Genomic DNA, 25539 nt, shown 5'->3' with positions numbered 1-25539 from the left:
ACCACTGTAGCCTTCATCTCTAATGCCCTTTCCCGCTCCCGCGTGAATTTTTTTGTTGGCATAATTTTCCTCTCCTCATTTTTTTTTTTTTTTTTTGCACATCTAGGCTTTTGGTAGCTCGCATTGCTGGTTGAAAAAAGAAGATAAAAAGATAGTTTCTAGGCTTGTTCCATTTTCTTAGCCGTGCCGGTGAACTTTAGAGTTGTTGATTTATTGGGTATCTACTGTAAGTTCCTTCTAATACTATTTTTTTTTTAATTAAATAGCAATACCCGGTACTTTTAGTAAAGCAGGTCAGTGCAGTTCAAAACGCTGGAAACTTAATAAGTAAACCGAAACAGCCTCAGAAATTAACAGAAACGCTCTTGATTTGTAGTTTATTTTGACCCCTCGGCTACAAATGTAACTTTTCAACAACAGCTTTAATTAAAAGAAATAATGATTAGTTCTCAGTCTTAGATATGATTTACAATGTCATTCTGTGTTTATTATTACGTCTTCACTATTTTTTAATTTATCGTCAGCGTGACAAAGTACAATATCTCTATTTGTAGCCAAAATTTATAGTATGAGTGTGTGTATCTGAGAGAGAGGAAGAGGATTATAGAATATTAGGACCCATGCTCTAAAAGAGGATACATTATGAACAGTATTTAACAAATAATCACTTGGGATAACATACGCTTATGTTAGTGTTGCGTCTTTTTATTTTACGTTTTTATAGAGCTTACTGAAAAGGCTGACCTACATATTTATATAATGATTTATATAGTTGACAGAAATCATTTTCAACCCCAACTGCAAATGCCCAATTTTTGCCTTATGGAGCTCTCAAAAATTGTGGAACCAAGTATTTTTGGACTTCGGTATTAATAATTCTTTTTAAAAAATGGATAATAACTAGCTGAAGAGATCGTTACATTGAAATGCTAAAAGGACCAGGTCCACCTGTATTGGTGAGGCTGCTACGGGCTGGCTACTCACGGGCGCGATCCCACTACTGGTCGACATGGGTGCTTTTGGCTGTTGGGTTTCCCCCCTGGCCCGGTTCACACCTCCTTAGACAACCTGGACGCCCCTGGCTCCCCAAGGGCGGCCATATTGATGCCGAGCTTAGTGCGGACACCCACTCAACATAGGCAGGTCCGCAGCAGTGATCCCCACCTCAAGCCATCCACTGGCCCAAGCCACCGAGACGCCGGTTTACAGGGCGACGCCACGCGCCCCGGCGGAGACGAAGGGGGAAGTTGCCCCTCTGATTCGGACGATGGAATCAGGAATGAAAATAAAGACTAATTGGAAGAAATGTTGCCAGTGGAAAGAATGCAGATGGAACCTCATTTTCCTTCGGGAATACCTGATAGATCTATTGCCCAGTAGAGAGAACTATGAAGTAATGGGCAATATCATTTTGTTAGTGGTTGATACATTTTTGTGAAAACAGAAACCTACTAATCAGAGAGAGAGAGAGAGAGAGAGAGAGAGAGAGAGAGAGAGAGAGAGAGAGAGGACGCGCATCTTGGTGAAAGTAAATTCTTACTTTTAATGATAATAGCCAAGGACTTGCCTAAAACCGTAATATAGGTATATATGCATTGTAAGAAATTTAGTTATTGACATGCAGTTAACAAACACAATTTATAAAAAGCTACTGTGCAGAAGAGTGATTCCTCGAGAGGGAAAAGATTTTTTTTTTTTTTTTTTTTTTTTTTTTTTTTTTTTTTTTTTTTTTTTTTTGTAGACAGGTAGAAAATGAAGCGGCAAGGAACAATAGCTGTACCTTTAAAGATAAGAAGAATTTTTAATTTTGTAGCAAATTATGGTAGAAAGAAGTACCACTAATAGTAAGATAAAATGACCAGTTTTTTGTGAATTGAGAATAGATTGTAAATGTGTTGGTATAGTGATTGTAAGTTGAGGAAAATCTATGATTTTGTAGGCAAGGTGTGATAATTGGTGTTTTGAAAATTACGACAACGCCAAAAAATAATTATAATGGTTGTATGAGTGAACATGAAGAAATCACATCAATAAACAAGTAAACCATGCCATGAAGTTTCTTTGGCACAATCGAGTTTTCTGTACACCGTATAATCAAGGCCACTTGAAATACTTCTATCATTTAGAGGTCTCGGTATAATGCTGTATGAGCCGCGGCTCACGAAAAATTAACCACGGCCAGGTGGTAGCCTGACCCAAGGTACTTTAACCCTAAGTAAAAATAAAAACTACTGAGTCTAGAGGGCTGCAATATAGTATATATGTTTGGTGATTGAAGGGTGGATGACCAACATAACAATTTGCAGCCCTCTAGCCTTGGTAGTTTTTAAGATCTGAGGGCGGACAGAAAAAAAGGGCAGACAGACAGACCAAGCCATGTCAATGTTTTTCTTTTCTGGCACAGTAAGTTTTCCTTTCAGAAAACTGAAACTAAATAAGTGAAGGAGAAATCGGGATGCCGACGTGATGTTTCACATTTAATTGGTATTGAAATGAATTAAGAGTAGGTAAAAGAAAGAAAGAAAAAAAGGACCAGGTCCACCTGTATTGGTGAGGCTGCTACGGGCTGGCTACTCACGGGCGCGATCCCACTACTGGTCGACATGGGTGCTTTTGGCTGTTGGGTTTCCCCCCTGGCCCGGTTCACACCTCCTTAGACAACCTGGACGCCCCTGGCTCCCCAAGGGCGGCCATATTGATGCCGAGCTTAGTGCGGACACCCACTCAACATAGGCAGGTCCGCAGCAGTGATCCCCACCTCAAGCCATCCACTGGCCCAAGCCACCGAGACGCCGGTTTACAGGGCGACGCCACGCGCCCCGGCGAAGGCAAAGGGCAAAGTCTTCCCTCTGGTTCGGCCAAAGGAGAGATTGGAAGAAAGGTTGGCAGTGGAACCTCATCTTCCTTAGAGAATAACTTGGTCTGTTGCACAGTTAAAGAGCAGGTTGATAATAGTTATATAATAGATTCATGTGAAAATAGAAACATAATAGTGCCAGAGAGAGAGAGAGAGAGAGAGAGAGAGAGAGAGAGAGAGGAGAGAGAGAGAGAGAGAGGTGGGCTTCTCAGTGTAATTTGGTTTATACTTTTTATTAGAAATATACCCATGAATTTGCGGATTCGTAATTCTTTTGCCCTAGTAGGCTATATGCCATTGCAAAATAGTTTTCTCTCTTCTGATTTCCAGCAATTTCTGTGGCTGTTTGATGATTTTTTGTTAACAGATAGATACCAAGCTTGGTTTGACGCTAAATTTTGCTGAAAGATGGAGGTGGGAGTGAGGGAGGGCTTTTACTTCAAGTAATATTGGATCTGTTCTGGCAAAATGGTGAAAATTGAGATTGTTTAAGGTCTATCTAAGCCTACTCTTGGCTAGGCCTTCTTTCACGTTTGGTCGTTTGCACCTATTGTTTTCTTTTAGTTTGTTTTCTTGGCACATTTTTTTATCTCTAGACAAATTCCAATAATTTAGTTTTATTTATTCATGGATAGGTAACGTGATCAGTGAAGTATTTATTTATTTATATTTTTTGGTCAGGAAACATGCAACTAAATCATCATGTTGATTATGGTTTAAGGTGATGGTATGTAACTGGTAGATACTTTGGGAGTGTGAAGTTTGTGAGCATTGGCAGACCGGGTGCAAATATGTGAAATAGACATGTGATTATCACTTAAAACAGATGTAGTTACTGATTTATATTTCACAAATACCCTATTTACATAGCAACAGTGTTGAAAGGTGGTTATGAGAGAGAAAGGTTTATTTGTTACGATAGTGTTAAAAAATAATATTGATTGACTTATCAGATATACATGGTGGAAATTTTGCTTTTGCAAGCTACTGATATTATATAAAATGACATAGGAAGCACATGGGTGCAGTATGGTTATAAAATATTGTTTCCGTGAATTGAAAGTCGAGGGCATAATATTTTTACACGTAAGACACGTTGATTGGCTGTATAAAATGCAGAAGAAAAGTTTACAAAAGGAGATATGTAAGGACCGAAGATGCAAAAAGGACCAGGTCCACCTATTTTGGTGAGGCTGCTACGGGCTGGCTACTCACGGGCGCGATCCCACTACTGGTCGACATGGGTGCTTTTGGCTGTTGGGTTTCCCCCCTGGCCCGGTTCACACCTCCTTAGACAACCTGGACGCCCCTGGCTCCCCAAGGGCGGCCATATTGATGCCGAGCTTAGTGCGGACACCCACTCAACATAGGCAGGTCCGCAGCAGTGATCCCCACCTCAAGCCATCCACTGGCCCAAGCCACCGAGACGCCGGTTTACAGGGCGACGCCACGCGCCCCGGCGGAGGCGAAGGGCCTAGGGAGTCTTCCCCCTGGTTCGGCAAAAGGATTCAGGTCGAAAAATGAAAGAGGAATTGAAAGAAAGTTGGGATTGGAACGATTATCGATGGAACCTCAATTTCCTTTGAGAATTACTGGAGACATGTTGCATGGATTCTTTCTCAGTTGCTGTCTTTGTGGTTTGTTCTGTTATTTTACATGGTTATATGCGATATTTTTCTCTATTTAATGGCATTTAAAATGTTTGACGTTACTGTGAACTGACTGATGTTGATTGGGAAGGGAAGGTCTATATTGAAAAGTGTCACTTGGGTATTATTCAGTTCATTTTAGAAAATTGTTTATAATTTTGTTTTGTTCAAGTTTTTATTTTATTTTGTGCTTGTTCTAAGTTATTTGAGTAGATGGTTCTCTTTCAGTTGATCTTTCTTTATATATTTTTTTATTTACGCCCCATGCCCGAATTGCAATGTTATAGGATTTTTTCGTGGGTATTAATAATTCACTGTTTATTTGTGAGTGAATTATTTTGTTTTATAGATAAATTGTTTGTTATTGTTGTTCTTGAATCTTCTGAAAGTGACTTGTCATGTTGATTGTGGTTTCAGGTTAGGGTGCGCACCAGGTAGATACCGTTTAGAGTCTAAAGACTAAAGTAAATTGCAGACCAGTTATGAAGTAGATAGGTATTAATTATATAAAATAGGTTGGTTATGGATTAGCTGGCTTTGTGCCAGCACAGACTCTTGCTTCTAGAGCAGACTGTAAACATAAAACAGATGTAGTTTTATTTATTTTTTATTTACAATTCTCAAATCCACCTTTTATAAAAGAAAAGCGATCGAGAACATAAATTTGCTAGAAGTAGGAAATAAATTAATGCACACTGATTGGTTTGTTATAGATACGCAAAAAAGGGGGGGGGGGATTCTAGCAAGGTCAGTTAATTTAAGAAAAGAAATTAATCGTAGTCATTATTGCTATCCAGAAGATAAGCCTTATTTTAAGCTTCCAAAGAATATGGCGTTTATTTAAACGAGGTTGCAGGAGATAATAGGAAAGGTTCCCTTTCAGTTACTCTCAATTAAATTTTTTTTTTAATTTACTCTTCATGCACGAATGGCATGGTTGTATTATATTTTCGTGGATATTCATTCATAATTCAGTTTGTTTATTTGGGATATGATGCAAGAAATAAGTATCTTTGTCGAAGAACGTTGGAATGTTGATGGGTGATTTGAAAATGACGCCGAGAACGCCAAGAAAGAATGAAAGAAAATGAATGAACAAGGAGAAATCCTACCAGCAACCAAATAAATGAATGAGCAATGAAGGAATTTAGTGAGCAAACAAGGATAATGAAGGAATCTAGAACAAGAGAAATGAAACCAGTAATGGAAGAAAGAAATAATTGAACTAGGAAAACGCAAATGTGCTGTCTTATGTAACAGGTATCACAAATATTATATAAATATAATAAGAAGCTACAATGTTTTATGTGGAAAAAAAGTAAACAAAAAGGACCAGGTCCACCTGTATTGGTGAGGCTGCTACGGGCTGGCTACTCACGGGCGCGATCCCACTACTGGTCGACATGGGTGCTTTTGGCTGTTGGGTTTCCCCCCTGGCCCGGTTCACACCTCCTTAGACAACCTGGACGCCCCTGGCTCCCCAAGGGCGGCCATATTGATGCCGAGCTTAGTGCGGACACCCACTCAACATAGGCAGGTCCGCAGCAGTGATCCCCACCTCAAGCCATCCACTGGCCCAAGCCACCGAGACGCCGGTTTACAGGGCGACGCCACGCGCCCCAGCGGAGGTTACGGGTCTTGGAAGTCCTCTTAAGCCAAGCTCGACTCTCTCATCTGATTCTTTTTGCAATGTAAAATGGCCTTTTACGTTGAAGATAAGGGTGAACAGTTTGGGAAGCGTTTCAGACTAATCTTATTCGTTGTGTTCTGTCTACTCTGTGTTGTAATTGATTTAAATGTACTTCAAATGAAAAATGTATTTCTAATGTAAACAAGTAGAAATCGGTATACAAGGATCGAACATTTGGAAATAGGGAATTTTTGTAAAGAGGTTATAATACATTTCTAGGGTTGAATTATTGATTAGTGTGTATTCCGTTTATCTATGTTGTAAGGATGAACGCAATAATTGTATACATCGTTTTGTTATTATATTAAGATTTTGTTGCGATGCGCAAGTCTACAGTCTTGTGTTTTATAACAGAGAATGGTCCCGCTCTTTCAAACAGAGGCACAACCGTTTTCTGTTTCTAAACACAAGACCTTAAACTTGCGAATAACAAACAAAATTCTGTCATAATACGTCGATATACATTGTAATTACTCATCGCCCCTCACTTAAATACACAAACTGCTGACTAATCAACTATTTTTGTAACGAACCTGCGTTAATGAAAGCAGTACCAGTCTTGATACCTTTATACAAGAGTAAATACTGATAATATAACAGAGATATCAAACGGTGATGCCTATAGAACGATTAAGGTTACATTTGCCTGTTTTATATTTAATACGCGGACTTGCCATTTAGTGTTAACACCTACCCCCTTCCTTCATGTTTGTACGTAATGTATGTATGCATAAAAGAGCCTTATATGTAGTTATTTTTTCATATAAAGTTAATGCAAACCGACTAGGTTACTTCGCTTGATTTCCGTTATATCAAGATAAGTGGCCATCTGCCCCAAACTATGTACGTACACATCCTGTAATATTACTTGGTATAATTATATCTCTTTGCCATGCTCTCGTGTGCTCCATGTCTCTTTGTGTGTGCTCTCTTCGTTTAAAGGTATCTGGACTCAATTCTCCTGATTGTTCAAGTTTTCTTTTCAAATTTCAAAGGTTTCAAAGGTTCTTTTGTTGCCCAGATCTGAGTTGAGTAAGCCCACGGAAACGCCGGTCTTTATATATTATTTATTCGGGGACGAGACAGTGCAGAAAGAAGGGACATGTTTAGCTACATAAACACGAAATAAAATGACATAAGGATTCAAGAGTCTTCATTTCCGAAATGATAATATAATCAGCCAAAGCTACATATATGTTTGACCGAACTATTGTTGTTACGCACTGGACCCGTTTTGATCGCGAAGTAAGAAAATAAATAAAAGTAGATATTCTCTCTCTCTCTCTCTCTCTCTCTCTCTCTCTCTCTCTCTCTCTCTCTCTCTCTCTCTCTCTCTCTCTCTCACAGAAAGTTTTATGTATATATTTGCAACAAGTAGTATGTTTTTTTTTCATTCATTGCACTGTGTATTGTTTGCCATTGTAGTTTCCAGATAATATAACTTTCTATATCTCATAATTAGTCTGATTACATATTAGAAGGCAGTTGTCATCCTCATCTGTAGGACTCCAGCATTCATAACTTCAATGGTTTCCTTTTATTAAGAAGTTTTAGCATTCTGTCTCATAGTTTCTTACTTAAGTATATTGAGTGAAATTTCATATTGTATGTATTCGTAAGAATATATATAGAATGTGATAGGCTTTTGAAAGAAACGCAGGCTCCTATCGTGACATCTTTTAAATTTCTATAGCTGGGAACTCTTTGTGAAGTTCTACTACAATTATCTTAGAAACAGTGGAAACTGGTATTTATTTTCTTGTGAAGTTCTACTAAAATTATCTTAGAAACAGTGGAAACTGGTACTTATTTTCTTGTGAGTTCTAACTGCAAATTATTTTAGAAACATGTGGAAACTGGTAATGTTATTTTTCTGTGAAGTTCTACTAAAATTATCTTAGAAACAGTGGAAACTGGTATTTATTTTCTTGTGAAGTTCTACTAAAATTATCTTAGAAACAGTGGAAACTGGTATTTATTTTCTTGTGAAGTTCTACTAAAAATTATTGTGAAGTTCTACTAAAATTATCTTAGAAACAGTGGAAACTGGTATTTATTTTCTTGTGAAGTTCTACTGCAATTATCTTAGGAACAGTGGAAACTGGTATTTATTTTCTTTTGAAGTTCTACTACAGTTATCTTAGAAACAGTGGAAACTGGTATTTATTTTCTTGTGAAGTTCCACTACAGTTATCTTAGGAACAGTGGAAACTGGTATTTATTTTCTTGTGAAGTTCTACTTCAATTATCTTAGAAACAGTGGAAACTGATATTTATTTTCTTGTGAAGTTCTACTACAATTATCTTAGGAACAGTGGAAACTGGTTTTTATTTTGTTGTGAAGTTGTACTACAGTTATCTTAGAAACAGTGGAAACTGATATTTATTTTCTTGTGAAGTTCTTCTACAGTTATCTTAGAACAGTGGAAACTGGTATACCAGAAACAATGGAAACTGGTATTTATTTTCTTGTGAAGTTGTACTACAGTTATCTTAGGAACAGTGGAAACTGATATTTATTTTCTTGTGAAGTTCTACTACAATTATCTTAGAACAGTGGAAACTGGTATACCAGAAACAATGGAAACTTGTTTATTTTCTTGTGAAGTTTTACTACAGTTATCTTAGGAACAGTGGAAACTGATATTTATTTTCTTGTGAAGTTCTTCTACAATTAGCTTAGAACAATGGAAACTGGTATTTATTTTCTTGTGAAGTTGTACTACAGTTATCTTAGGAACAGTGGAAACTGGTATTTATCTTCGGTAGTATTATGATTTGAAGCGGTCGATGGTTACTACTGTGGTGAATTAATCTGGGTTTCTGTTTGCATTGGTCCTCTTTCTGGTGATTAACAGGCTTGGTGTGGGCCTTCGGTCTCGTGCAACCAACAGAGACTATTTCCATCCGAAGGAAACAAGCATGACTTTGAAAACAAAATGTTTTGCGACGAGGATGGGATTCGAACCCACGCAGGGAGACCCTATTGGATTAGCAGTCCAACGCCTTAACCACTCGGCCACCTCGTCATGTAAGACAGGGAAATCGTCAGTATGCTTTCCCAAAATATTTTGGTTTTATTTTTTCAAGGTCCTTCAAGTTTTCCCTGGTTTCCGTCGTTGGATATCGATTGCGAATCTCTGGCAAAGTTAGGTGGAAGTGATTTCGTAGCGTCCATTATTACAGTCAAGATAGGCAGACATTATGGTGACATATGGGTATTCCGTATGAACTGTACCTTATTTATAAGTAATCTGACACAGTAGTACTCATACGGTACTAGCCATAGATATAGGTACTAGCCTTAATTTGGGGAAGGTATTTTCCCAAATGAAATATTATTTGCCATGCTAATGAAGTGTGCACGTGTTTATAATCACGGTTTTAAATATTACACTCATAGAACTACATACTTTAAGAATTCTAGTATCACGATACTAGTAACATTGGTAACATCTTACATTTCATAAAAGTAACCTCTTTTCTTGAGAAATACAAACGACAAGGCTTGAGAATCACTTTACCCTGAAGAAAATGGGAAAGAGGATAAGTACCATCCTCATCCCAGCACTCGGAGAGGGAAATTCCCTCCAGGGATCCAAAGACTGGGGAATTCAATTGGATAACTTTGTTGCCAAAGGCTGCAAGAAAAAAAGTCACCTTCCCTCATGAAGCTGTGAACTAAATGGACGAGGTATTAATCCTGTGGTAATTTTTAAACACTGCTTTTATGAAATAGACACTCGTGCAAGGTATACAGTCCAATTTCAAAGTGATAATAAAGCCAATGGGGCAAAGAAATCAGATACTCCTGTGTTGGTGATCTCAGCTCAAGATCTAGAAAATACGTGAACCATCAGCCCTTTCATTTCTAGTCACACTAATTTATTCCGGGATGGTATATATACTACGTAATTTGTATGGTGTAATTGGATGGTAATAGTTGTATAAATAGAATTAAACAGGAAGAGCGATCTGGCCAGACCCAATTTCACCTATTGTTTAATGTTTTTCCTGTGGAGGCTAATTTTTTTGGAAAGTGTCTTTACAAGTCTTGATGAGGTTTGGGAGGGAATATGATATTGTGGAGCCACGGTGTGCTTAAGGATGCTTTCACCTTGCGTGAAATTTACTTTGAAAAAATGGTCACCAATCTTTGTTATATACCTTAGTCAATCATACTAGGCCTTATATCAGTTCCCTTGTATAATAATGTGGTATGCTAAATTGTACTGGTTTGTCTTTTATTGTTTACTTGGGGAGTAAGCCCGCAAACTATACTTTGTTGTGTGTGGGCGGGGGGGGGGTGTTGTAGGAAAGGTGACAACAGTCTAAAAGCATGAGCAGAAAACGTTCTGAAAAAATTGTTTTGCGTTGAGTTAAGGATACCGGAATTTTAGGGTAGGATATTTATGGTTTTGTTATTAGAGTTAAAAAAAACCATGTTGAATAATTAAACAAAACTATTTCTAAGAAAGTATAGAGTATTTTATTATTAAAATTTTCTTTGGCGAAACAAGGCTCTATTTGACCGTAGATTTGAGCACGTTTTAATCTACGTTAAGTTACGAATGTAATGTTTACAACTCGTGCATGAGGGGAAAATCTTGCATGTGTTCCAAGTAAACTGGATGTCGGATCACGCCTTGCATTAGGTTATAAATAATCAAGAAGAAAGCCTCTGCACTACGATCACAACGATGACGATAATTTAATTGCAGCCTGCAGGAGGTCATTCATTGTATCCCAGGTCTTCGGTCATGCATGTAGTCTTTCTCAAGATTATTTATTTAATATATACATACATACATATGGATGGTTGTGTACGTATGTGTACAGAACATTCTCTTGTAAGTGAGATATCTCACACATTCTCTTACTCAGACGGATGGGAGAAATGGTGCCAAGTGCCAAAGTAGGAAACTAATCAGTACGTGAAACGAGTATTCAATTATCAATGTCATATTCACATGACATAGATAAAAACTGATTGTATTAGATCCTCTCGTACCGCCCCGCCCCCTTCCCTCCCGAAACTTAAACATAGTCTCTCAGCTTTAAGGGACTTCCAGTCCCAAAACTTATATTGATTACTGCTTCGCCTCTAGAGTTTGTTTTGTTTTGTGACGTGAGAATCTCAGCGGTACCGTGGCCGTGATCGTATAGTGGTTAGTACATTGCGTTGTGGCCGCAATAACCCAGGTTCGAATCCTGGTCACGGCAGTGTACCGGTTCCTTTTTGTTGGATAGGAACCAACAGAGAGAGAGGGCTTGCAGTTTCCCGTTTGCTAAACATTATGTAAAATGAAATTTTGTTAAGCCGTTGTCAATAGCATTTACTTAGGGGATGGCAGGTAATAGAAATGACTTTTTACTAACAAATAACCAGTTTTGAAGTGCAGTAGGAAGGTGTGGACGAGCATATGATGAGGCTGGCTTTTTTCAAAATGAAGAAAAGGGAAAATAGGGGGCTGGAGAAAAAGCATGAGTGAAGGGACATTTTGGAACTTGTAAATTTAGAGTTTTAAGAGTTGAAAATGATACTGAAGTCACTCTGGAAGCCTGAAGCTGACCAAGATGAAGATCACTGTTGGAATTTGAAACTAGGAAATAGCTTGGGTGCATATTGTTGATTGTGAAAGAATACAGGTGATTGACTTGTGCTCCAGAAGTGAGTGTATTAGAAGGGCTGTGTTTAGAGAAGGAAATGCTGCGATTGAGCGGAATAGGGGGCTTTATTTAGATAAGCATAAAAAATGGAATGAATTGAGGAGCATTTAAGTGGAATATAGGAGATAGAAATGGGGAATGGAGGTTGGAATTAATGAAGTGTTATTGAACCAGTTTGTTTATCATGTAATTGATTGTGCACTGAAAACACAGTAGATATAGAATGTCAGTTCATGCAGTGAATGGTTTGGAAGACTTTTAGATTTGCTTGCTGTAAATTTTAAGTTAGGATCGGCAAATAGTATTTTTGAATGTTTGCATGTGAAATATTTAGGGTTATAGACTATAATCTTCATATGTTTGACTTTTCTTCTTTATTTTATGTTCACTGGCCACGTATTTATTAATTGATAAGAGTTTGCAACATTTGTTTTCATTCGGGCATTGCACTTTATATTTGATTTGACGCTGTCTTATGTTTGCAGGATGTAGGAAAAAATCATGGATGATGTCAGAATGAATCGGAACATCCTGTCTTTGAGTGTTGTCTTTTATGTCGCTTCTAATAGGTTTAGTTTTTTTTCAGTCCGTTTTAATTCAGTTTTTGAGATGGCGTACATTAGAAAATCTGATGAAGGGCTTATTCTCATTGTTTATTGGGCATGAACAATAATTTATTTCACATGACATATGGCTTTCTTCAGCACGTAGTGCTTTACTTTTCCCCCTGGTTTCCTTAGGCTTAATAAGTATGGACAGTGGTGACCCCCTCCCCCCTTGACATAAGGTTTTCCTCAGTGCTTACCGAGTTTTTTTTTCCATGACATAAGGCTTACTGAGTTTTCCCATGACATAAGGTCTCTACGGGATAATGCTTTCCTCAATGATAACAGTTTTTCCCCATGACACGAGGCTTTCTTCAATGCTTATTGAGTTTTTCCCTATGGCATAATGCTTTCCATATTGAGTATGAACACTTTCCTGAATGTTAAGTGAATATGGACAAGGGGGCGGGGTCTCCAAAGATTATTTATTTAATATATACATACATATGGATGTTTGTGTGTGTGTCTGTGTACACAACATTCTCTTGTAAGTGAGATGTCTCTCACTTTCTCTCACTCAGATGGATGGGAGAAATGGTGCCAAGGTAGGAAACTAATCAGTACGTGAAACATAAGGTGAAGTTATGTGTAGTTTTTCTCCCCCCATAACATAAGGTATGTTTATGCCACATGACAAAGTGTTGCTTATGGCACATGAGACAGGTAACCATATGTGGATACCTGTGGGCTCCTTTGATCGAAGGAACATGGTTATGCAGTCTCCAAATGTAAATTCCTGTTTTTCATTGCTGCAAGGTGACTTGTTAACCATAGGAAAATGTGAAAAGATGATGGACTTGATGTACCTTAGAAAGTTGTGGAAAATGAAGGGCCTGTCCGGGATTTGAACCCGGGACCTCCTGCACCCAAAGCAGGAATCATACCCCTAGACCAACAGGCCACATTGAATAGTGGAAATTTGACTGTATTTCAATTTGAAGTTAAGAATAAATTAATCGATTCATAATTGCATATTTGGAAAGCTAACCCGTCACAAACACACGAAACCAAGGTCGTCGAAGGCCACTTAATGTTCTTTTTCCTCACAGAGTTACTCTTAGGTGTTTTGTAACCTTATTTTTTTGTAACAGTTTGAGTTCAGTTATCTTACCTTTCAATCTGGGACACATTTGTGTGCTACAGAAACATTCAGTGAAAAAAGTATTGCATTTAGATGTTAGAATCTCTAAACAAAAAATTAAGAGCTTATAAAAGTAGTTTGTTAAAAAATGTTAGAATCCCCTTGAAGCTCAAGCGATGGTGGTATAGTGGTTAGCATAGCTGCCTTCCAAGCAGTTGACCCGGGTTCGATTCCCGGCCATCGCAAAGATACTTTTGCTGCAAAACCTGTACTGTACGTTTTTTCATCTTGTTAAAGTTGGCATTATGTCAGCACTGGCTCTAGCTCTTTTGCAGTCATGTTCTCTAATTATGTGTTAGGTTCGACAGGTATTTCTCCAGTTATGTGCCTCCCTAGAGTAAGAGCATAAGCTGGCGCAATGCCACCTTATATTAAAAGTAGAAGAAGAAGAAGGCATCTCAGTTTACATGTCACCTTAAACTATAAGTAGGCGAAGGCATTTTAATCCACAAGGCCACCTTACACTAAAAGTAGAAGAAGGGCACTTCTTAATTTGTAAGGCCACTTTATACTAAAAGTAGAAGAAAAAGAAGGCATCTCAATCTGCAAGGTCACCGTAAACTAAAAGTATAAGGCATCTTAATTCGCAAGGCCACCTTAAACTAAAATAAGGAGGAGGCATCTTTACCCACAAGGCTACCTTAAACTAAAAGCAGAAGAAGAAGAAGGCATCTCAATCCACAAGGCCACCTTAAACTAAAAGTAGAAGAAGGCATCTTAATCCACAAGGCCACCTTACACTTAGAAGTAGAAGGAGAAGGGGGCATCTTAATTTGCAAGGCCACCTTAAACTAAAAGTAAAAGAAGAAGAAGGCATCTCAATCCACAAGGCCACCTTAAACTAAAAGTAGGAGAAGGCATCGTAATCCACAAGCAGTGACGGATGGGGGTTGCTGTATTGAGTAGTAATGTTGATCTTGGATGCAGCATTGACCAAATGGTTTCGAGGCATTGGTGAATGTCAGTTAAGCTTACAACACAACATAAGTGGGATGAATAGTGTGTTCATTGATTCCTTTTGGGTAGTATGTTGCACAGTTGAATAGTCTTCACAAATAATTTACAGTATTTAAAAAGTAGCAAAGTACAGAAAAGTCTTATTTTTGTAACTGTGGTGGTTTATTTTGTGTATTCGCTATATAAAATTATTTCTTCATGTCTCAAGGAATTACCATTATACCTGTAAAGTGAGAAAATATGGTATTGGCTTGTTACCGATGATCTTTTACCCTTATTTTCAATCTGATTCCTTTCATTCTTCCATATTAAAACATTTTTTATACAATTAACAAGCAAAAGCAGAGTGAATCTTGGTGTAGATGGAAGTTAGTTAACATGTTCTCACATGTTCTGCATCATCATAGAGTTAAGTATTCTCTTGAGGGCAACTCACTTGAAGTTGCTTCAATTGCTAACTTTCCAACCGGCTGTTGAGTTTATGCAATGAAGTATAAACTTTTTGACTGCTTAAGGAATGGGTGAATACTCCTGGATACAAACATTTATCTAGTCCACATCAGTCCAGACAAATGGATCTAATCCACATCAGTCCAGACAAATGGAACTGAAGTGATATTTAGGCCACGCTAATTGACTCCGCCAAATCTAGTCATAGCTATCATAGCAGCATGATTTGCAGCTGTATCTTTAGTAGTCTTCTGATTTTGAATATCATAAGTAAATTGTGCTACTAGTTATGAATGTCTTATGCTAAGTAATCCACTAAGTTTATAGTTAATAACCCTTGAATAATGAAAAATATACTGTTATTGGTAGTATGCAATACATACTTTTGCATTGTGGAATGTAAAGATATGTAATCAGCTTCTACTAGCAGATCAAGAAATACAAAATGTCGTCACATTCACTGCTTGCATTTATTTCCACATTCACCAAATCATTTTATCCAACCCATGTTATCTGTGCTGATTTCTTTTTTGGCTGTAGTAATTCATAGAATAAAACAGCACAAAATCTGCTACTAAAACAAAGCGGGCTTAATAGCTCCTGCGAAAACCTGGATAGGTGAAGTAGGTTTAACTCCACAAAAAACTACTAAAACATGGGTGGCATGAAGTACAGTTAACTCTGACAAAAATAATTTTCTAGTATAAGTACGGTTAATGCCCACAAAAAAAACTGTTACTGCTGCAGAATGGCTGGGCAAAATATCTTCTAAACATGGCCAGGATGAAACATGGTCCAAATCCTATTTAGCCTAACTGCAAATGAACACAAGGGGGGTGGGCAGCTGTTTCTATTTCTGGTTCAGCTCGCCAGCAGTTTACCTGCGGAGTGTCACGGTGGCGCTTTATGTCTCAAAGGGTTAAGTGAAAGTTTAAGTACATTTGTTGGGTTACTGTTTTGTCCATAAAGTAATGTTTTGAAACTCCAAAGTAACTGTTGACAATTCTGTCACTCTTGAATCAAAACGCAAAAGCTTATTCCCAGGGGGCGCCCGGGATTGAACCGGGGACCTCTCGATCTGCAGTCGAATGCTCTACCACTGAGCTACACCCCCTGCTACGAACGGTAGAATAAATATTAAAAGAAAATTTTAAGATTCAACATAAAGACACCGACAATCCTTCGTAATCGTCATGTAGGCCTATAGATATTTTGACTCATAAGAATTCCCCGTAAAAGGGCAAGAAAGGTTTGGAAAGGAGAGTCTTGAATTTCTTCCAAGTCTTCTGGAAACCATACTATGTAATGCATGCTCTGCCTGTATGCATACGGGGTATGAATCCACTAGAAAAATACCATCTCCTTTCCATTAGGAATAAACTCTTTAAGTGTTAACGTTCTTTTATTAATGAATGAATATGATAGTGACTAGTCAGATTCAAGAGCTATTCTTTCCAGAAGTGACGTGTGATGCTAAATTAAGTACCTGGTTTTTTAGGAGCTTGTTGTGCATAATTGGCCTTATAGGTATGGAACTAAAGTCTTGTATGCCTCATAAGACAGCCTGTCTGTTGGGTAGACGACTGTATTGTAATTGTGACATTTATTAGTGTTTTCTTTTCATCTTTAAGAGTTAACGAGAATGCATGCACACATACAAACATATCATAACATACTCTACACGAATATATAGGTAAATTATGTATTTCTGTTATATAAAATGCAGTCCCTATTTTATAATACAATGACGCCTTATTCACTGACCATACATGTTGAGAAATTGATTATGGGATCTTCTGGTGACATATATTGCTGAAGTATGTTTAAAACAATGAAAAATTTAATGGTCACACATAATTCTCAGCACTTGCCATTTAAAAGTGTTCATCACAAGCTAAGTATAATGGTAATATTTAGAGTTACTCTACCCCTTTGAAAACTACGATAAATTATCTTTACAATAATATTCAATTTATTGGTATTTATGCCAACATTGCTTTTTTAAATGTAAAGGAAAATTTTTACCATATTATGAAAATAATGATTTACTTATGTATTTCTTTCATTGTGTATGTAATGTAGTTTTCTAGCTATGATTGATGATTTGAATTTAGCCAAAGTAGAAAATGTCTAAAAAAATTTAAGATTTCCTTAAAGAACATATTTCAAGGAGATGGAAAAAATTTTGTTTTATACCTTGCAGGTCTATGATAACATTCCTTGCAAGTGGTATATATAATTGATCACTATTTATTTCAGTCAATGAATATTAAGTCGTATATAGTACTTTCATTTTTGACCGGTAAAGTTTATATGTATGTATGAATCTATTTGCTCTTCTCTTAGTGTCAAAATTAATGGTATAGTAATTTTGAAGACAATGCAGATAACCATCCAATACTTGACTATAATTTGCAACTGAAGTGGGTATTGTTTGTCTAGGATCTAGTGCTTTACAAAGTCATACATACGTACATACATATGCTGCATGCCACGAACACACACACGTGTTAAATAATTTATTATAAATATATATATATATATATATATGTGACGGTACTTACTTTCTTTGCACCAGATCTAACGGTAACGCCGGTTGCCGTGAAGGCTGTAACTTCGGGGAATTTAGGCTTGGTTATAATTCTTCTTCTTCTTTGCTCAAATGTTCTTGAATCTGGGAATTTCGTTAAAAGGAAGGGTTTCATACTTTTCTAGATGAGAATGTGAAAGTTGATATATTCATACAAATTTACGTTTTATTCTTCGTTTAGGGGTTCGTTACAAGTTGTTTTTTCCAACATTCTGAGTTACTGGGCTTTTTGGACTGATTTAAAACTTTAATTGGCACTTGTTGCAATTACGAGTCCTATAGGCACGTAGGGAAATTTACTGAGTTATTGATTGTCCACTTTCACTTGTCTTTGATTGCTTCGCCACACCACACTTTTTGCACCTGTTCTTCCTTCTGCTGTCCTTCTCTGTTTTCACTGGCCATGCCCACTGCCAGCTCTCCCCTTCAGGCTCCCCGGTTGTTCCCTCTCCTTCTTGGCTTCTCTGTTCCCCTTTTTTTCCTTGTGCTCCCCCTTTTTTTCTGACCTGCTCTCTCTCTGTCTCGCCTTTTTGTTGCAGTTGAAATTCCTTCCTAGCCCCGCCTTTGGATTTTTGGATTCTGCTGGGTTGTGGCATTTTCTGAAAGGACTTTTTGGTCTCTTAGGTGCTACTAACTTCATACGGAGGACCCGCCCTTCCTGTCAGGTCTTCTACAGTAATTCCGTAGGCTTTGAATTTAGTATACGCCTCCTTCATTCATGTCCTTGGCTTTCTTAGGGGCCGTATCCCGCTTGGTAACCTCATAGGTCATTCGTTTGGATAATGCCCTTTTGGGCTGTCTTTGATGAACCAACACTGGCATGGCTTTTTGATTCGTCGGATACTAGGGAAGGCCTATCTTTGGAAAGGGTGGAGCTTAGATTTTCTAACATGATCCCCACCTTTGAAACAAGGGAAGCCTTGAATTTCCCTTGGTTCTATTTAAACACAGAAGTCCCTTGGAAAAGGAGTCCAAACCTTAACATTAATTCCTTATCCGACGCTTGGAAGTGTCAACAAATGTCGGGCGTTGCCAGAGAATCACTTAAATCATCGGAGGATGAGGCGTTAATGGGTTGGTTGGATTCCTCCAAATTTCTCGAATATGCCTGGGTGAGATGCAGGACCAGATGCCTGTGGGCTAAACGCCTAATCGTTTTGGGTCGAGTCCGAGGAAAAGAAAAGATACCTTCGTAAAACAAATTGATTATTTTCATTCTCTTATCCCTCTTTCTTTTCTTATTACCTCCGTTTCGTGCCTTTTTTTCGTAGGATTATTAAGTTATTGCCTTTGGAATAACGACACTGTGCCACAGCTATTACACGTTCTCCGGTGGCCCTCTACCATGCTCGCTTGGACGGTCCGACAGCGTTATCTAAGCTGAAGCAGAATATTATACCTACAACAGAGGGACTCCTAAACTTATGCTTCTTGGTAAATCCATAATTGAAACTTTAACTCAAAAACATCAAAAGGTGAAGTGTAACCATGAGCAAATCCTTATGATTAAGTAAACGTTAAAGGGCAAACAATCAAATTGAATGTAAACATGAGTAATTTTCTTGAGTAAGTAACATTCAGCGAAAAGCCTGAAAACTGAAATTATGAATAAATACTTGATTAAGTAACTCTTAAAAAAATCAATCAATCAAGTGAACATTCAAAATATTGAGTAAATCACCATTAAGAAACGTGATGACTACGAATGCAAACACCAAATAAATCACCAAAAAAAAACAAGAAAAACCTGAAAGTTAACCATACATAAGCCCTTAAGTCACATTGAAGTTATATAAATGCATGGTAAGAAGAAGCCAAAAAAATAAATGGTAAACTATCCAAGTTTACACGTGACCTGATTGGTTCAGGGTCCTCAGTCCTATTCTATGTCTAGGTGGATATCGTCTTTTCTTTATGGAAAAATAAATAAATTCGTTCTTTGTTGACGACACTTGATGGTCTTCTTGTTTGCTGCGACCTGCTGCTTGGAGACAAGTCCTGGGAAGGAAAAATCTCCTTGGTGTATTTGTATGCAATAAAAGGTGTGTCCTTGACTTTCTACTTGAGATTGTGTATTGTGTTTATACAAACAATTTTTTTTTTGTCCCCCCAAAAAAAAATTTGGTACATTCTTTACTGTAATTTCTGAGTAACCTTGTAATTAATTAAACCAATATAACTTCACATGCTTGATTACCTAAAAACGAAAATTGGCAACTCGGTTAAATTAAAGGAACAGGTTAGTGGTTAATACTTGTAGGTTTACTTCTAACTGGTGACAACAATTAGTTAGTTTTATTCACCCAATCAATATCTTTCTTGTTAGTAAAGTTTTCAACAACGACTATCTTTGTTAATGACTGTCTTCATCAAGTTAACTTCTTGTTAGTGGAGTTCTACATCGATTAATATTTCTTATTAGTAAGTTTTTCCCATTCCAATCAACATCCAATGGATTTTGAACAAAGTCAAGTGTAATTAAAAATTAGACCCCTTCAAAAATCTTAATAATTTCTTGAAACGAATTGTCTTATCTTTTCTTAAAATCATTCTTAATTCTATCTTAAACCCGTCTTAATTTATTCTTTTACTTCTAAGAAATGTTCTTACTGGAACGATTAAACTTAATATACGTCTTAAATTCTTATACTGCGCTTTGAAACCGTTTCTTACAATACCCAAATATTTCCCTTCAAGTCAAAATAAATTTGAAGTTAAGTGCAACTTAACCCAAAACTCTTTTGCCTACAAACCGACTAATTTACGTAAAGTAAGAAGTTGCAACAATAAACGGAGATTATTCCTAAGTCGGACCGTATGAACGGTAAACTTAGCAATAACGAAATCAAAATAAAGTACATGGGAATAATGGTATGAATTAATGGGTTTTGTTCTTCTGTTTCACTGAAAAGTGGTAACCTCTTCTATTTCTTAGGCGTTATATCTAAGTTCCTTCTTCTGGAATGTCTTCTTGACGTCTCTGTCATTTCGGATTCTTCAACTTCTTTGGTTGTCTCTTGACTTTGTCCTTGTTTGTTTATCCAAAATTCTTCTTCTTCTAATGATTCAAGCATATTGGTGGGAAAGGCATTTTGGTTCTTCATTTTTCTTAACCTGATTTCTTTAGGTTGTTCTTGTACGTCCTACGGACCTTGTTATAGGTCCTGTGAATTTTGTGGCTAACTTGTAATGAAATTAATCCACTTCCCTTTACTTCATTTCTTAATATAGACTTCATCCCCATTTCTTGTAGTCTACAGGCCTTAATCCTTTCTGATGCTTTCTCTATCATATTAATCTGCTGGGCTTCTTCTAGATTCTTGTGCCAATTGCTTGGGTGGATTACTTTAAAGTTTCCGATTCTTATCTTCATGATATCCTTCAGAGTAATTAGGCTGTAGTTGGCTTTGGATTCACGGCCATGCATAAGGTAATCTGGTTCATATCCCATCAAAGCTTTTGCTATGGGAGTTGCCCTCGAATACTCCGTATGATGCCTTGCATTTAATGACAATTGGCTACTAAAGGTAAATTGACGTGCCCAGTCAGGATCCTGTCCTACTGTGTGACGTTAATCGTCTTAAAAACGCTTTCTGTTTATTCCTTTTCTACCCTAAGCCAATTGCTACTGGGCTGGGGCTACGGCTGTATCGCTACCTTTTCTACCCTTCAAAGGCGGTTTACAAATTTATTCATTGGAAACTAACGAGTTGATTTGAACTCGGTGTCCCATTTATCAGAAATAATGAGCTTGTGGGGCAGGAAATATCTAGACAAAATATCTTATCAAAAGATCAGCGATTGCACAATCCTTGGCGAGCTTTTACTAGTTAGTGGTACCTAAACTCTGTATATTCTCGTTGAGCTGCGTCGATACCATACTAGTATGTTCTTATTCCCCTTTACTCGTGGTATGAAGATTAGTGATAAGATCAATAAGATACGTCTTTCGAAAGGAAGTCGGTTTGGGAATAGGATATTTCCCATAGTGGTTTGCTTCATTGTCCATTGTCTGTTCTTCCTTTTGTAGCTGTTGCATTGTATTCGCAAGCTCTTCACATAATTAACTAACATCTTTGTGAAGATTCCCTTGCCAATGGAAAGTTCTTTGGGATTTAATCTAATTTTGTCTCATCCCCTTCCTGGGTGAAGGCTTCATGTTCATTCGTCGGTGCATTAGCTCAATGGACCTTGTTTGCTTCAGACTCCCTTAGGTACCTAATCTTTTGTTGTCAAGTACACCCTAGAAATTGACCAAATGGCTGGGTCATATTCTGTGACACATCCAAATTAATATCGGCCATCTATGTCCGTTTAATGCATCTGTGGGACGATCCAACCTTACCGTACCTAGTTCGGTTAATTCTTCTTGTTTGGCTGTGTTTTCTTTCGTTTCTAACCGTATTTTAAAAGTTAAACCCATTCCCATTATCCCTTCATCTCTTTCTTGCTTGCTTTTATGAAATTTTGCCGGGAAAGCCTCCTCTGTATTAATGGCGAATTGGTGAATACGTTTACGTTCCCAATTGGGCACATTGTTTCATTCTTTTCTTCTTCTTTGAATTTATCATATTTATACTATCACCATTGTGCCACCATATCTTGATAATGCATCTGCTACCTTGATTCGTCTTCCCAGGGACAATATCTCACGTCTATGTCATAATCTTGGGGCTGTCATGAACCAACGGGCTTTCTTCGTCCCGAAAAAGAATTAGGGTTCTTTAGCATTTTCTACCTGACAGGCTGAATGATCCGTTGAACACGGTTTCTTTGTAACCAAAATTAATTATTATTCTGAAAAATTGCTTTTCAACAGCGTCTTATTATAGTCATATAGACTCGATGGTCTGTTACTGAGTAGTTCACTTTCTGAGGGCTTTAATTTGCCTACTGTTAATAAAGCTATGGCATTATACTTATTATCTTGGTTTTCTGCCATTTAAACATGCTCCTATAAAACAATGTGGCTTTGCGTCCGTGGCTAAAAAAGAACATTCTTTGTCCAAAAGTCTGGAAGAAGCTAAGTTACTTGGCGGATGTTTTGTTCAATTTCTTTCATTCAATTCATAAAAGCTTCTTGCTGCTTGTCTGTCCATAACCAATGATTACTGGGTTCCCTTTAAAAGTTCAGTTTAGTGGTGCGGATATGACTGCAAAGTTTCCCTATGAACTTGCGGGTAAAAACCTTGCTAAACCACTAAGAAATGACTTTACGTTCCGTTCTTGCACTGAGGTTGTTGTAGGATAGTTCCGTTGATTGGACTTTAATCTTTAAGTCGTTTTACTTCTACTTCCCTTTTCACTTAGTGTATGACCAAGGTAGTCTATTTTCCTTTTAAGGAATAGTTACACTTCTTCTTAATTTAAGCTTCAGGTTCGGCTTTTCTTAATTCTTTCTTTAGGAACTTTTGCTCTGACTAACAGTCTATGTGTTATCCTCTATAGGGTGTCTGTTGCTATTACCAAATCATCTATGTAAACAGTGTAACTGTCCTTGCCCAGTAAAATCGCCCAAAATTTTATCCATTAATCTTAACAAAAAAAGTTTACCAGGGCTTGACTTTAGACCAAAGGGCAATTTCTTACATACTGGTAATTCTGCCGTTACTAGTAGGAAAAAGCCGAGTCAAAGGTTTACTTTCTTCGCTCTAGAGGGATTTGCAAGAATCCCTGCAAATAAATCTATAGTGGTGAAGTATCTCTTGGACCCTATAGTGGCGATAAGATCTCCGCATTGGACGGCATTGGATAAGGATCATTTTCAGTAATTTGGTTTAAATTTTCTGAAAATCCACAACTATTTCTATAAGGTTTTGTACCCTTTTTAGGAAACTAGCAAAAGTTGGAAAGGGACCATTGGGGAATTTAGATGGTTCTATTATTCCTTCCTTGCCATTCATTCTTTGTACGTTCTCTTTCAATGATCTCCTTCTGGGAATGGTGCTACTCTATAGGGCTGGATGTAGATTTGGCTTTTGTGTTCGATGGAATGTTTCCTCTTGTTTGCGTTATTTCCGGCGTTGGTTATTTCCCAAAGGTGTCGCCGTCTAGAGCGAACTATATCCCTGTATATTCGCGAACAATTAACATTCCGTTATGAATTCTTCTCTAAAACATGGGTTTTGCCTTAATAGTGTCCTTTAAATGAGATCCTATCTTAGCTCTTTCAAGTCTTAGTTTTTGTCCTGAGCGTTAATTTTTCATTTCCTTTACTGATGCGCGGCTTCACCGTTTCCCTTTCATAACTCGGATATCGGTATAGGAGTATACCGTTCTGCTAGGCCTATCTTCTGTACCTGGTGTTGTTTAACCTTTCCAACCTTTCCTCCTTGTTATTGGTAATCTTGTAATGCTTATTTTGCTCTGTCTGACTTCATGTAAACTAGAAAGAATAATGTTAATTCCATTTTACATTGCGACTTTTCAGTAAGCGTGAGAATTTCCTTCCCTTCAAAAATTGGATTTGAACTGGTAGCATTCTACCCACGTGGCTTTCTCCTGGTTTAAGTCTTAAATTCCCTCTCTAACTTTAAATAAAGTGCATTGATTGTTTGAATTCTAAGAGGTTAATGATCTTTGTGTGAAACTCGTGATGGCAATTCTGGATATCTTCCCTCCGTCTTATCCATTCTTTAAAGATACCTTTCAGTGTGGGATTCCTCCTGTAGTCTGGGTTCTTTTACGTTAATTAACTTGCATATTGGTATTCCTAGAAATTCTCACGACAGTTGTTAATCACTGTTGTTCTCTAGGGGCATTCAATGCCTTATACCTTGTCTAGACCATAGTTGGATAACCTAATCAGCAAATGAGCCAAAGCTAATTTGTTGTATATCTCATGGCTTACCCAGAACATTTCTTCTCTTAGAGCAACTTCTTTCCTAGCCTAAATGGAAAATCTAACTGTCCGCAATTACGTGGAATATCCATTTTTTTTTTTTTTTACCCCTGGGGACTGTCTTGTTGATTCTAAACAAGTCCTACTGCTGGGATTCAAACTTAAGTGAGAAAAATACAATCGATACACCTTTTTTCTGACATTAATATTCTTCGGAACTACCTTTGTATCAAAGAATGTAACATAATAGGTTTCCTCTAGACCCGACATGTGCTGGGAAATAATTGGTCCTAAATTAATTCTATTTCCTTTCCTACCATCAACCTTTGCTAACCTGTGTAGCTTGGGCTTAGCCTTGACATTCCGGTACGTTCTCTCTGTTATTAAGAGGAAGATTCATTGGTACCAGTAAGCAGAAAATTTCCCATTGCGTCGTCTGACATTGAACTGAGCTGGTTGATAAAACCTATGCTTGCTTTTTGTTTTGATTAGCCATATCTATTTGGGACGGAATCTCTAGTTTCCTCTATATGGGAGGGGGAGATTGACTATTGTTTGTTCTAACCCTCTGCCTCGTCGACTGAGATCTACCTTCTAGGAAGCTGAAAAAAACCAATTTATTTCTGCATTCTCGGGCACTATGTTCCCTGTTCTTTCTTATGGGAAAGGTACAGGAAGGCTATCCCTCGGCACTCACTGGCATAATGTCCCTACTCTTCTGGGACAGTTATAACACGTGACTGTCGAAAATCCCTCCTTGAGTAAGATTTACCTGGCATCTTATTCTGATTTCTAGTATTGGTGTTCCTAGCTCTAATTTTGGACCTCTTTGCCTTTTGTCTATAAGGGCGGACCTAAAGGTTCTGTATATAGGATTCCCTTCAGGTCTTTACCTAAGATTTTTGTTTCCTCTCTTCAATCTCTGGCTACATCATCGGAATGGTCTCCCACTTTAACGGGTTCTTATCCTTGCAATGACTTCTGTTGGTTGGCAGGCTTCCAATCATTATTGCCTAGTCTAAATATTTTTTTTAAACATGGCTCATTAGCATTTTTTTGCTTTCCTTTCCTCTACCTTCTACCTCCTCC

General features: G+C 37.6%; 1 protein-coding gene and 5 non-coding genes across 6 annotated transcripts in view; 2 read left to right on the top strand and 4 right to left on the bottom strand.

Moving 5' to 3' along the window:
• LOC135225241 (uncharacterized) overlaps positions 1 to 25539 on the bottom strand; it is a 115823-nt gene that overhangs the window by 12920 nt on the left and 77364 nt on the right. The window lies entirely within an intron of this gene.
• Positions 9144 to 9225, bottom strand: Trnas-gcu (transfer RNA serine (anticodon GCU)). Its single transcript has one exon. It is a non-coding gene; the product is annotated as a tRNA-Ser (tRNA).
• Positions 11348 to 11419, top strand: Trnah-gug (transfer RNA histidin (anticodon GUG)). The gene has a single exon. It is a non-coding gene; the product is annotated as a tRNA-His (tRNA).
• On the bottom strand, positions 13301 to 13372 carry Trnap-ugg (transfer RNA proline (anticodon UGG)). Its single transcript has one exon. It is a non-coding gene; the product is annotated as a tRNA-Pro (tRNA).
• Positions 13726 to 13797, top strand: Trnag-ucc (transfer RNA glycine (anticodon UCC)). The gene has a single exon. It is a non-coding gene; the product is annotated as a tRNA-Gly (tRNA).
• Positions 16062 to 16133, bottom strand: Trnac-gca (transfer RNA cysteine (anticodon GCA)). The gene has a single exon. It is a non-coding gene; the product is annotated as a tRNA-Cys (tRNA).

The sequence above is a fragment of the Macrobrachium nipponense genome, chromosome 13 (assembly GCF_015104395.2).
Source record: "Macrobrachium nipponense isolate FS-2020 chromosome 13, ASM1510439v2, whole genome shotgun sequence".
In the NCBI taxonomy this organism is placed as follows: Eukaryota; Metazoa; Arthropoda; class Malacostraca; order Decapoda; family Palaemonidae; genus Macrobrachium; species Macrobrachium nipponense.
The sequence above is the reverse complement of the archived record's forward strand: the minus strand, read 5'-3'. Positions and strand labels throughout refer to the sequence as shown.